The following is a 12,021-nucleotide window of genomic DNA, read 5'->3' as shown; positions in this document are numbered from 1 at the left end:
GTGGGAGTTTCAGAGTTATTGTAATTTAGATATAAGCATAAATGTGATCCTCATTTTATAGTCACAGGCTTGTGAATGCAGGTGTATTAACCAAATATTGACCCTAGATTAGCTTTAAGCATATAGACTAATTGAATTTTTCCTGAGATAAGGGCCAAAAATGAGTTAAGTACTTTTTATTTGGAGACGTTACTTGACGTTACCTGATTTATCTGTAACATTTGTAAGCTCCATACTTATGATTTAAAAAAATGTTTACGAACATTTTATAATATCAAAGAGGTAGCAATAGTATGGGAAGAGGATTTGATTCAGAGTTTGCTTATAGAAATTCTGATCTTGTTTCTACCATTTCTGTGGCTTCATTCAAGTCTCTATAGCTCTCTGGGCCTTTATTAGATGAGGCACAATAACATTTCTACAACATTATCAGTGTTTTCCTTATTGCATCTGTGAGGTAATAGGGAGCCATTGAAAGTCTTCAAACAGAAGACAATTTCCTGAAGTTGGAAAATATCTTTGAGGAAGATAAGCCCAGCAATTCTGTGTGTAACTGCCTGGAGGAATGAGAAGCCTGATATAATCATTGAGGCCTGAGGTATAAGGCCTTCCTTGCCTCCTCCCCAGCCCGTCTAGATTAAAGTTCCCTCCTGAATTCTCTAAAGGCACCTTGCAATTATATGTTCTATGTTTATTTTATCCACTAAATTTTACTTTGCATAATGTCAGGAACCATACCTGTCTCATTTATCATTGCATATCCAGAGCTGAACACGGAATCCAGCAAATATGTGCTGAATAAATGAAGGTTTTGAATAAAACAGAGGAATGCAGTTGAATTCAGTAGATACTGGCTGAGCACAAGTGACAGATCTTGGTCTGTGATGAAAGAGTCACAGGTAACTTTAAAGCTCTGAGCCCAAGTGGACAGTAAGAAAGCAGTTGGAAAGGTAAGTCTTCTGTTGCTGCAAAATAATTTACCACCACCTATTGAATTCACACGATACCACAATTTCTGTCAGGAGTCCTGGCACAGCTTAGCTGGGTCCTCCTCTACTCAGAGTCGCCCTCCACTACTCAGAGTCGCCCTCCACTCAGAGTTGCACGAGCGGCCAGCTGATGTTCTTATCTGGAGCTTGAGAGTCTTTTCTAGGCTTATTCAGATTCTTGGCAGCACTTAGTTCTTAATGACTATAGGACTGAGGCCCTCAGCTTCTAGAGGCTGCCCTCTCCAACAGCAGTTCACAACATGGTCATTTGCTTCTTCACAGTCAACAGGAGAGTGTTTGTCTCTCTTGCTTTGAGTCTCTCCTTTCAGGGTAGGCCTGTACCCAGGTTTAAAGGCCTCATCTGATTAGGCTGGGTCTACCGAGGATAGTCTCCCGTTTGATAAACTCAAAGTCAGCTGATGAAGGACATTAATTACATCTGCTATGTTCCTTCACCTTTGCCATATTCTGTGAATTAGGAGGAAGTCACAGTTTCTAGCCACACTTAAGAGGAGAGGATACACAAAGGTCTGAATATCAGGTGGCAGAAATCACACACAGGGAGCCATCTTAGAATTCTGCTCACCACAATAAGTCAGCTCAGTTTTTGTCAGGTTTGGGTGTTAGTGGAAGACAATAAGCTATTCATGGGTCAAAGTCAGACCTGTGGATTTGACACAGTGGATGCTACGAGAGAGGGTTCATTACCCAGAGAGGAAAACGAAGGGCCAAGAACACTCTTGGTCTTGGGAGGATGTTTAATATTTAGGGAAGAAAGCGGACCTAGCAAAGTGAATGTCAGAGAGACAGTAATAGTGAAATGTCACATAGTGTGACTGAGAATGAATGTAGCAGCAACTAAGGAAGATGTTGGTGCAGTCCACTCACTTAACTATGCAGTGGCCTTAGAGATAGCTGTTCGGGGCAGTGGTGATGTTAGAGTCAAGGTTGAAGTGAATTAATGGGGCCAGGGATGTCAAAATGGTGGAAGAAGGCTTCTGAGATGTCCCATCCCAGTCCAGGGCAGGCCAGGCTGGGAGGCTCACATGGTTTCTAGAAGAGAATGAGCCTGTTCTCAGGCGCTTTCATTCTAGCTCCACCTATGTCACCCTCAGCTGACTTTCATTCTGGGAGGTGTGGGGTGGCAGCACAGTTTGTATTGGGGCTGCCTCTTGGCTCTTCTGGGAAAGGGAAAATGACACTTAGCAGAAAACACAAGTAATCTACCAACATGGGGAAATCTGAGGTAGGGAGCCTTTCTGCTCTCTGAATTAAAAATGGATTCTTCTATCTCATCCTGTGAGTTGAATTTTTAATAACTAGTACAAATCCTTACTTGGTTTCTTTCTGGCCAGGCCTTATTTCTTTCAAGCCAGGAGCCCAGCTGTCCTTGCTGTTTTGTAGAGATCAAGTAGAATTTGGAGGAAATGAAATGGTAGGAAGGATTAAGCAATTGCTGGACCCCAGACAGACATTCTGAGGCTCTTGAAATAACCAGCATTGAAAGGGGGTGTCATTAATCAAGTGCAGTGTTGCCATATAGAAGCTAAATTTAATTCTAATGTAACAAATCCATAAATGAGACTGTTTTTCTTTCCTCTGTCCAACTTTTCTCTTTCATTCAAAAGATAACCTGCAATAATTTTGTTTTATTATGAGAGCTTTATAGCTGAAAAAAAAAAACACACACACACACACAATATTAGGCATCAGATTCTACTAATATGGCAATAATAATGTCTGGCTTTCTTGTCTCTCACTTTCATTATTAGTTACAAAAATGTACTTCCATCACAGAGTAATTAACATAAGTATCTCACCATCTTTTTTACTTTATCATTTATCCCATGTTAAAACTTCCTGGATATAAATACTATGTGTAAAGAAATAGGATTAAAACCTACAGCTCTAAGAGTTTATAATCATCTCTGCAGCCTGCAGTGTGTTCATCTAACATTTTAAATAGATTTTTCCATCATTTGAAACCAATAGGCTAAGTGCTATGCACACTGTTGAAAGTGTATTTCACGGCTCATTGGGCTTTTCTGTCTTTAACTTTCCAATATATGTAATTTGATTAAAATTTTTGGCTGGTCAGGATGAGAAGGAATAGACAGAAATTGCTCTTAACAGAATCTCCAGTGTGCCTAGTATTATAATTGAAGCCGAAATGAACATCTTTCTCTGTAGGAAGCTAAAGAAAGTCTTTGTTCCATTTTTACATGGGAGATCATCTGTTATTGTAACCTAGACACCTAAACCCACTCCAGATTCAAAATGTGCCATTTATAAACATGCATGCCAAGTTTCAAATGCCCTTTTTGAATGTTTGCATATAATTTGAAGCTTGCAACACCAAAGTAAAATACAGTTTCCATTGTATTGCATCTCCCACACTGCATGTGAGGTGCCTCTTTTCTCTGACATTGCTTGAATAGAGGAAGCATAGTCTGACTTTGTTCAAAAAGAGGAATGTTTCTCAGCTCAACTGAAATGATTGCTAGGTATACGCTGCCAACTTCATTTTCCCCCTGCAGAAATGTACATTTTTCCCTATTATAAAATGTACTCATAATAGAAATGAGACAGTTCCCAGGAGTGTGATTATCCAAAGGTAATCTCAACCAATCTGATTAGAGGCACGTGGCTCATGCCTCAAAATGCTCCAGGGTATGATTATTTTATGATAACCATACTCTGTATCATGTCTTATTGATTAACTAATAAAGCGTCAGTATTGCTATTTAGAAGAAAAGCTGAGAAACCAGGGAAAGGATAACTGGTTCTAGAAAGGAAGTGATTCTTTCAGAATGCCCAAACTACCTCTTTTGCGCCACCTTTTTACAATTTCAGGTTGTGCATGAGAGATAAGTACACGCCTATTTTAGTATCTTTGGTGATAAGCTCATTAAATATGATGCAGTTAGTTACATATAAATGGACCCTAAGTTGCTACCTCTCCCTGTTATGAACACTGACTTTGTGAGAGCAGAGTGACATTCCTTTAAAGAATGCTGTACTCTTTTCTCATCATCCAGATGGCTTGATCACCCAGGTCCAGAGAGATATAGATAGAACCTGAAAAACACAGTACCTAGCTTGCCTGTAGTACCTAGCTTGCCTATAGTAGCTGTACAATTCTGGTCAAATCACCTAGCATTGGATGAGAAGAGCATATGGCTAGCAGGCAAATGTTTTGCAGATACAATAGCTTTGGGGCTCTCACTAGGTATGACAACATTCAAACATCCACAATATTCTTATCATTCCCCAAAACTATGACTACACAGCTACAGGAAAAGGTGGGGTGAGGGAATTGAAGCGATTATCTTAGGTGACTCAATTGCACAACCTACTTTGTCACAATTACTTTATGTTTTCTTTGTAAATATAAGCTTATGGCCTGAATTACCAAGTTCATAGCTCCAGAATTCCATTTCCTCTTCCTATGTAGACACAGCTAATATATTCAAATTGAAACATGTTCCACAAGTAAGAGTGGCCAACTCTAGTTCTTGGTGATGTATCTTTTTGATCAAATTTAACTGTCTGAGAAGTAGAATCAAGTCAGTTCTGTTATAATTGGTCAAGAGTTACCAGGTGCCAGTCAGGAGATCTTTCCCTCCTCAATTCATTTCCGTGGCTATACATTATTGATGTCATCTGAGCAGAATAACACTTTGAGAAGATATGCATAAGGTTAGCTTAATTTATACATGTCTGCTTTAAGTATCCCACTATTCACAGAGCCAGTGGTATTTTTATCTTCAAAATCCAAACCTGCTAGAATGAAATTTCTGCTAATTTCCCAAAGAACATTTCACTAGAACCTCTATCTTTAAGATCTAAGTATAGTGTTTGCCTCAGAACCCATCTAAACTACTTTCAAAAGGCTCTTAAAATTGATTAAACTGATCACATAACACACATCTTCCTATTAGCTCGATGCTGCTTCTCTCCTTTGCTAAAACAGAATTTTACTGCTCAACTCCTTTTTCTCCTGTGATAGTACCTTTCCCCTTTCACCCCCCCATCAGACTTTCTGTTTGTTTGTGTTGTTTGTTTCTGCTGGATAAACACACTTGCTCTAAATTATCTTTGGCATTCTTGCTCAGTAGGATGTGGACACTCTGCCTTCTAGCCTCTCACAATTAAGGGACCATGGGAACCCTAAAGACTGATGATGATGGCATTTGTCCTAAGAGGAGTTGTGCAAGAAGAGCTTCCCTTACTCTTTGCTGGAGAATAAAGAGCCAACCACTCTGCTGGTTCTGAACTTCTTCTCAGACATTAGTGGCTCCTGCTATTTCCATGTTTTTCAACATGGATGAGTGATGTCTGACATTCTTCTCATGTTTTTCTTTCCTGCTTGCACTTAATTGAGGTGTTTCTTTTTGACAATGAGGAGCAGAAATAACTTACACATATGAAAACATGAAAGATGTTGTATGCTCTCCTATCTTTTCATTTCTGTGTCTCTGGCGATCTTTTTGAGCTGTGTAGTTCAGTAAGCCCTCATTCAAGTCAGCATGGGCTAAGTTATGCTGCAGTAAAAAACAACCTAAAATTATAGTGTTTTAAAATAACAAAGATTTTGTTCTCACTACAGGTCCATAATGAGAGAATAGGATCCACCCCACACATCTTCACTGTCAGACCCAGGTTATCAGGAACACTGCTGTGCACTACAGCAGAAAGAGAGCTCTGGAGAGTCTTGCATCAATCAAGTACTGTGGCCCAGAGATGATAGGTATCACCTGTGCTTCCATCTCATTGGCCAACATCATGCACATCATCCATCCAGCAAGGATTACACCAACGTGGGCAGACAAGACTCCAGTGGATGCCTGAAACTGTGGATAGTAACAAACCCTGTGTTTTTCCCACCTGACAAGTGAGATGGCTACTAACTGGCTAACAAGTGGGAACATCTAAAGCATGGAGACACTGGAAAAAGAGAGGATTCATGTTCCTGGTGGAAAAGAGGGGGAAGGTTGGAGACTTCATCATGATATTCAGAATGGCTCACAATTTAAAACTTAGGAAGTGTTTATTTCTGGGATTTTCCATTTAATATTTTTAGACCTCAGTTGACTGCCATTTATTATGGGTAACAGAGCCCTGGTAAATGAAACCTCAGAGAAGGGGACTACTGTGCAGGGTTGTCAGCATCTAGAGTGGGGGATTGCTGGAAATGCTTGATGAACAGCATGAATGGCGATCTAATGCCCTCAACCAAAATGACAGAGACATCTTTTCTATCTTACAAAGAAGGCCATTTGCGTCTTCTCCCACATTGCCTAATAAATCCACATAGTACCTCAAAACCTTGGATTAGGCATATTCAGCAATAAATCCATTAGTTTTCTATTGCTGCATTAAAAAACACCCCAAACTTAGTGACTTTAAACAGCATATGTCTATTATTGAAGAGCTTCCCTGGCTGGGAATTCTGGATATGGGCTAGGTGGGTGGTCTGCTCGGGGTCTCACTCAGCTGGAATCAAGGGTCAGCCAGGGCTGCAAGTCCCTCAGAGGCCTCACATCCTCTGCTAGTCTCACTGGTCCTTGGCAGAATTCAGTTGCTTTGGGTTGTTGGAGTGAAGTCCCAGCTTCTTGCTGGTCATTGTTTGGGGACTACTCTGGGTTCTGCGGTGCCCTTGGATTTTTGCCGCATGTCCTCTTAGCAGTTCACAACACAGCTGTCTGCCTTTCCAACATGAGCAGAAGGAATCTCTCCCACTTCAAATATCTGAACTCTTGTATAGGCTTCCTGATAGCGTCAGGCCCACCCAGCATAATCTGTCTTTTGATTAACTCAAAGTCAACTACTTAGGGCTCTGAATTACATCTGTTTATACCTTCTGCCATACCCCATAACATATTGATATAGACAGTGATATTCTATTATATCCATAGGTGCCTTCACACTCAAGGGGAGGGAATTATTCAGGGCATTTACACCAAGGGGGGCAGGAATCTTGGGGGCCATCTTACTAATTTTGCCAACACGGAGACACAGAAGGGGAAGCCAGTCTTGAAAGCTGATTGATTTGCTGTGTTTGGGACTGTCTTATTAGCTGGCTTCATAGAATAACTTGTTGGAGTATTCAATGAATTAACAATTAAAAGACACACACACACACACAGAGAGAGAGAGAGAGAGAAAGAGAGAAAAGAAAGCTGATATGAAATGATTTGATTTGGTGCTGTAGGTAGAGAGGGCCATGAGGGGAGTGGGGAATCAGATCATCTTCCCAAGTGCCAAATTTCCAGTGTATCCAAACGTCACTCTGTCTCTTTAACAATGATATCTGTGGCATTCTTAGTTGGCCCTTGATAGTATATCTGATTGTATCTCCCTTTTGATTTCTTTTTGAGGTTTACTTCTGAAAACAACACTACTCTTTTCTTGCATGATTCTTTTCTTTTCTGGAGTGAACATTTGTTGTTCTGCTTCTTGCCCAACTTCTTAAGATGGCTCATTATTCTATAATATGTGCAGTATTGCCCAGAAGTAATTTTCCTTTTATTTTTGCCCACAAGGTGGAAAATTAAGGATGAAATACAACTTTATTTTTGCTTTTCCCAGAAGAGTTGACAAGGTAGTTTTTTTCTGCCTGTTTTTCTATTAGCAGTGAAATATTATTTTGGCTGTAACAGTAGACTACTTCATCCTATCTTGGCAAAAGTTTTATGTAGAGAGCCTCCTGCCCTTGTTTATGCCCCAGAGGCCCATCCTGGGGTCCTGAAGGATAGAAGGAGATTTCTACCCACAGAGCCTCGGGGACCTGGTTTCCTGCCCTTTAGCCATGCTCAGGTATGTCTTTGCATGTCCTCCTTCTTTTTCTAATTGGGAGGCTTATTCTCAATCTCTCTATAATATTTCTGCTCAGGAAATACCACTTTTTAAACTGAAGAGATGACGCTCTAATGAAGACTTGAGCATCAATAGTATTGGCTTCTCTTTGGTGCTGAGTATGGACATACTAGTAGAAACACTGACCGAGGGGAACTCTGTACATTTTAAGAGACTTTCTCTTCCTTTCGTTATTTTGTCTCCTGCTGGCCGTCTTCATCCATTCCAACGTGATGGAGAATTTCAAGAATGGTAGTAGTAAAGAACTGTTAAGATTAACTATTAGGCCCACTTTTTTAGACCTTTTCTTCTGTTTGCCTTTCACATCATTTTATGACCAATACTAAGATGAACTAATTTGATGAAGAGCATTATTTTATTTTATTTTAGTTAAGGAACATTCTAAAAATCCATAGAAGAGTCCTGGAGCATCCATTCAGTATTTATTCAACACAAATTCTTGAAAAAGTACTGTGAGTACAGCGTTGCCCCAGCCACTTGAGGCATATAAGAAAGATCTGGTTTCTGCTTCAAAGAGAATAGTTGGTGAAAAGAACGTAAGTTCAGAATCAGACAGACCAGGGTTTAAATCCTTATCCTGCTACCTGCTGGGTGTAAATCTCATGCATATTCCATATTTCCCTATGTCTCAGTTTCCTGTCTGTGAAATGAGTGTTATGAACCCTGTTTCCTTATATTGTGAGTATTAAAAGACTCCAGTAAGATGAAAAATATATTACATCATGACCAAGTTAGGATTATATGAGAAATGGATGAATAATTTAATATTAAAAATTCCATAAATAGATTCTACCCATTAACCAATTATTAGAGAAAAACCATATGGTCATCTCAGTAGATACAGAAAACACATTTGAAAAAAACAACGTGGTTTGGCTCTGTGTCCCCACAGAAATCTCATCTCGAGTTGTAATCCCCACGTGTCAAGGCAGGGACCTGAAGTCCCCATGTGCCAAGGGAGGTAAGTGATTGGATCATGGGGCAGTTTCTCCCATGAGCTGTTCTTGTGATGAGTGAGTTCTCACAAGATCAGACGCTTTTAGAAGTGGCAGTTTTTCCTGTGCTCACACTCACTGTCTCCTGCCCCCTTGTGAAGAAGGTACCTGCTTCCCCTTATGCCTTCTGAGATGACTATAAGTTTCCTGAGGCCTTCCCAGCAATGTGGAACGGTAGGTCAATTAAAACTCTTTTCATTATAAATTACCCAGTCTTGGTTATATCTTTATAGCAGTGTGAAGACAAACTAGTACAAAAACTTCAATATTTAATCATGATTAAAAAAAAAAACTCTTAGCCAGCTCCTATGAACTTCCTTTACTGGATAATGTACCTACCAAAAACCTAGAGTAATATCTTTATTAATGATGAAAAGTTAGAAACATCTATTTAAAATCAGTCCTTAGATAATAATGGTCATCTGTCACCAGTTCTTTTCTTTTTTTTTTTTGAGACGGAGTCTCATTCTTGTTACCCAGGCTGGAGTGCAATGGCGCGATCTCGGCTCACCGCAACCTCCGCCTCCTGGGTTCAGGCAATTGTCCTGCCTCAGCCTCCTGAGTAGCTGGAATTACAGGCACACGCCACCATGCCCAGCTAATTTTTTGTATTTTTAGTAGAAATGGGGTTTTGCCATGTTGACCAGGATGGTCTCGATCTCTTGACCTTGTGATCCACCCACCTCGGCCTCCCAAAGTGCTGGGATTACAGGCTTGAGCCACCGCGCCCGGCCCCCTGTCACCAGTTCTTTATCCAAAATTATACTGGACTTACTAGCAAACACAGCAAGACATGAAAAAGAAAGAAAATCATAAGAACTGAAAAGCAAGAAACACGGCTCCTAGTAGTTATGGAGGATATGACCACTTAACAAAAGAACCCAATGCATCCTATATACAAAGCATTGGGGTTTAAAAGAAAGGTTTTTAGGCTGGCTTGATCTATGATTAGTATATAAAAACCAATTTTATTGTATACTCTAGCCACAGACAGTTGGAAAACATATTTTTAAAGGTTTTTATTTATAAAGAACCTAGAAATTAATCTAACAGAATCTGCCAGGTCACTGTGGAAAAATTTATAAAATGCTTTTCAAGTCTTGATCCAGCTTATATTCCACACTCAATAATTGTAACCACTCAGATTATGGGCATGCTCAACTCCTTTACATTTTCCCTGCTTTAACATCATGGCCTGACTAAACTGAATTCATGGTTCTATCCAACATTTCCTCTAACCTATGCTTGCACCTGCGCAACTGAATGTGCTGGAATTAAATAACACAAACATGCTCACTGGCTTTACTTTAAATTCAGAATTGCCAATCTCATTTGAGCCCTACCAGAGACCTGCAATTATACTATCTTCCTTTGGTCCATTCGTGCTCCTCTTCTCTTAGACGAGTGTCTTCAGAATGGATACCTGAACATAGAATCACCATATGATCCAGAAATTTCACTTCTGGGTATATATCCAAAAGAATTGAAAGCAGGGGCTTAAATAAATATTTGTGTACATCATGTGCATAGAAGCATTATTCATATTGTCAAAAAGGGGAAACAACCCAAATGCCCATGGATAGATGGATAGATGGAAGGCATTATGCTAATTGAAACAAGCCAGTCACAAAAAACAGATATTATATGAGGTACCTGAATAGTTTCATAGAGACAAAAATGATCAGACTGGTTGCTAATGGCTGGGGAATGGAGGAATGAGGAGTCATTTAATGGGAACAGAGTTTGCATTAGGGATGATGAAAAAGTTCTGGAGATGTGTAGTGGTCATGGTAGTACCACAATGTAAATGTGCTTAATGTCACTGAACTGTAACTTAAATAAATGGCTAAAATGTTCAATTTAATGTTGTATGCATGTTTAACTACAATTTTGAGCGATACCAGCTTCTCTGCTTGCTCCAGATACATAAAGAATTCCTGAGACATGTTGGCAAGGATACTTTTAAGAGAGTCACTTTGCAGATTTACACTTTCCCCAAATTAACTTGCCTGAGAACATCTGGAATTCAGGAGTCTCCTTTCATAATTGCTCTTCTCTTTTTTATGAAAATAAGGGGAAAAAACCCATGCATCTTATCTGTTATGAATCTTAATATGCTCCATGGCCCAGTGCATAAGGAATTAGATACAGGCACAACCTGAAATATTGGTATTTGTGTTAAGAAAATAAATGACATTATTGGGGCATATAACTATTACAGCTCAGTTTCCTATTCTTTGCTTTTAATTAAACTGAAGAACTAATTAATTGTCAGTTGGTAGATCATTTAAAATAATTTTAATAATAGATGTAAAAATATTTGTAAAAATACTTTTTGGTAATAATATTTGTGATTTCTGCTACATAACTCAGAAGTATTTCAAAAATTTCATAACTTTGCTTTAACAAAACTCGTTCTCTTCCCAGCTGGTTATATAAATGAAATTACATCTTTTGCAATGATTTAAATTTATAATGAAAAATTTTAGTTGCCACTTAAAAAATATATGAGGAAATACCCATTTTCAAAATTATTTTAGGAGGTATGCAAGTGAAAAAAGTGATGATTGCTAAACTAGTGGACCGCCTCACATTATTTCCTCTCTTCTCAAAACAACTTCTCCCAGATTCTGTTAGCTGATGACCTTGCTTTCTATTGCACTGAGAAAATGGACATGATGAAAAGTGAATCTGCTCACCACAAACCACTCATCATATCTACACACCCACAAGCATCTGTACACACACACTCCACCATCCCATCCCTCCTGCTCCTAGAGATGAACTCTCCAAGCTGTTAACCCAAGCCCTTTCCTTGTGCTCCAGGCGCCACCTCTCCTTGCTTGTTCCAGGGCATTGCCTGCAATTTACTTCTCTTCTGCATCATCCATTTTTTGCCTTTATACTGGATCATTCCTATTAATATACAAACAGGCTGTTATTTCCTCTCATCTTAAAAACAACGCCTGTCTTGATCTACTTTTCCTTCCATTGGCCATCCATTTCTCTCATCTCTTTATATGTAATTTTACAATTTATAGCAGAATTCCTTGAAAGAGTTGTCTATTCTCAAGGCTTTAATTCCTCTCTCAGACCCACTTCAGTGAGGTCCCCCCTCCTACTACCATTGCTCTTGTCAAGGTCAACAAAAGACCTCT

At 39.4% G+C, this 12,021-nt stretch overlaps 1 long non-coding RNA gene across 6 annotated transcripts in view; it reads left to right on the top strand.

The window, feature by feature from the left end:
• LOC104651022 (uncharacterized) overlaps positions 1 to 10,722 on the top strand; it is a 57,848-nt gene extending 47,126 nt beyond the window's left edge. For all 6 annotated transcript variants that reach the window (XR_005579321.2, XR_012513702.1, XR_012513701.1 and 3 more), the window contains 2 exons: positions 766 to 950; positions 5,599 to 10,722. This is a non-coding gene — a long non-coding RNA (uncharacterized LOC104651022). The remainder of the gene's footprint in view (positions 1 to 765; positions 951 to 5,598) is intronic.
• The last annotated feature ends 1,299 nt before the right edge of the window (positions 10,723 to 12,021 follow it).

This window comes from Saimiri boliviensis, chromosome 1 (genome assembly GCF_048565385.1).
Source record: "Saimiri boliviensis isolate mSaiBol1 chromosome 1, mSaiBol1.pri, whole genome shotgun sequence".
Lineage (NCBI taxonomy): Eukaryota > Metazoa > Chordata > Mammalia > Primates > Cebidae > Saimiri > Saimiri boliviensis.
The sequence above is the reverse complement of the archived record's forward strand: the minus strand, read 5'-3'. Positions and strand labels throughout refer to the sequence as shown.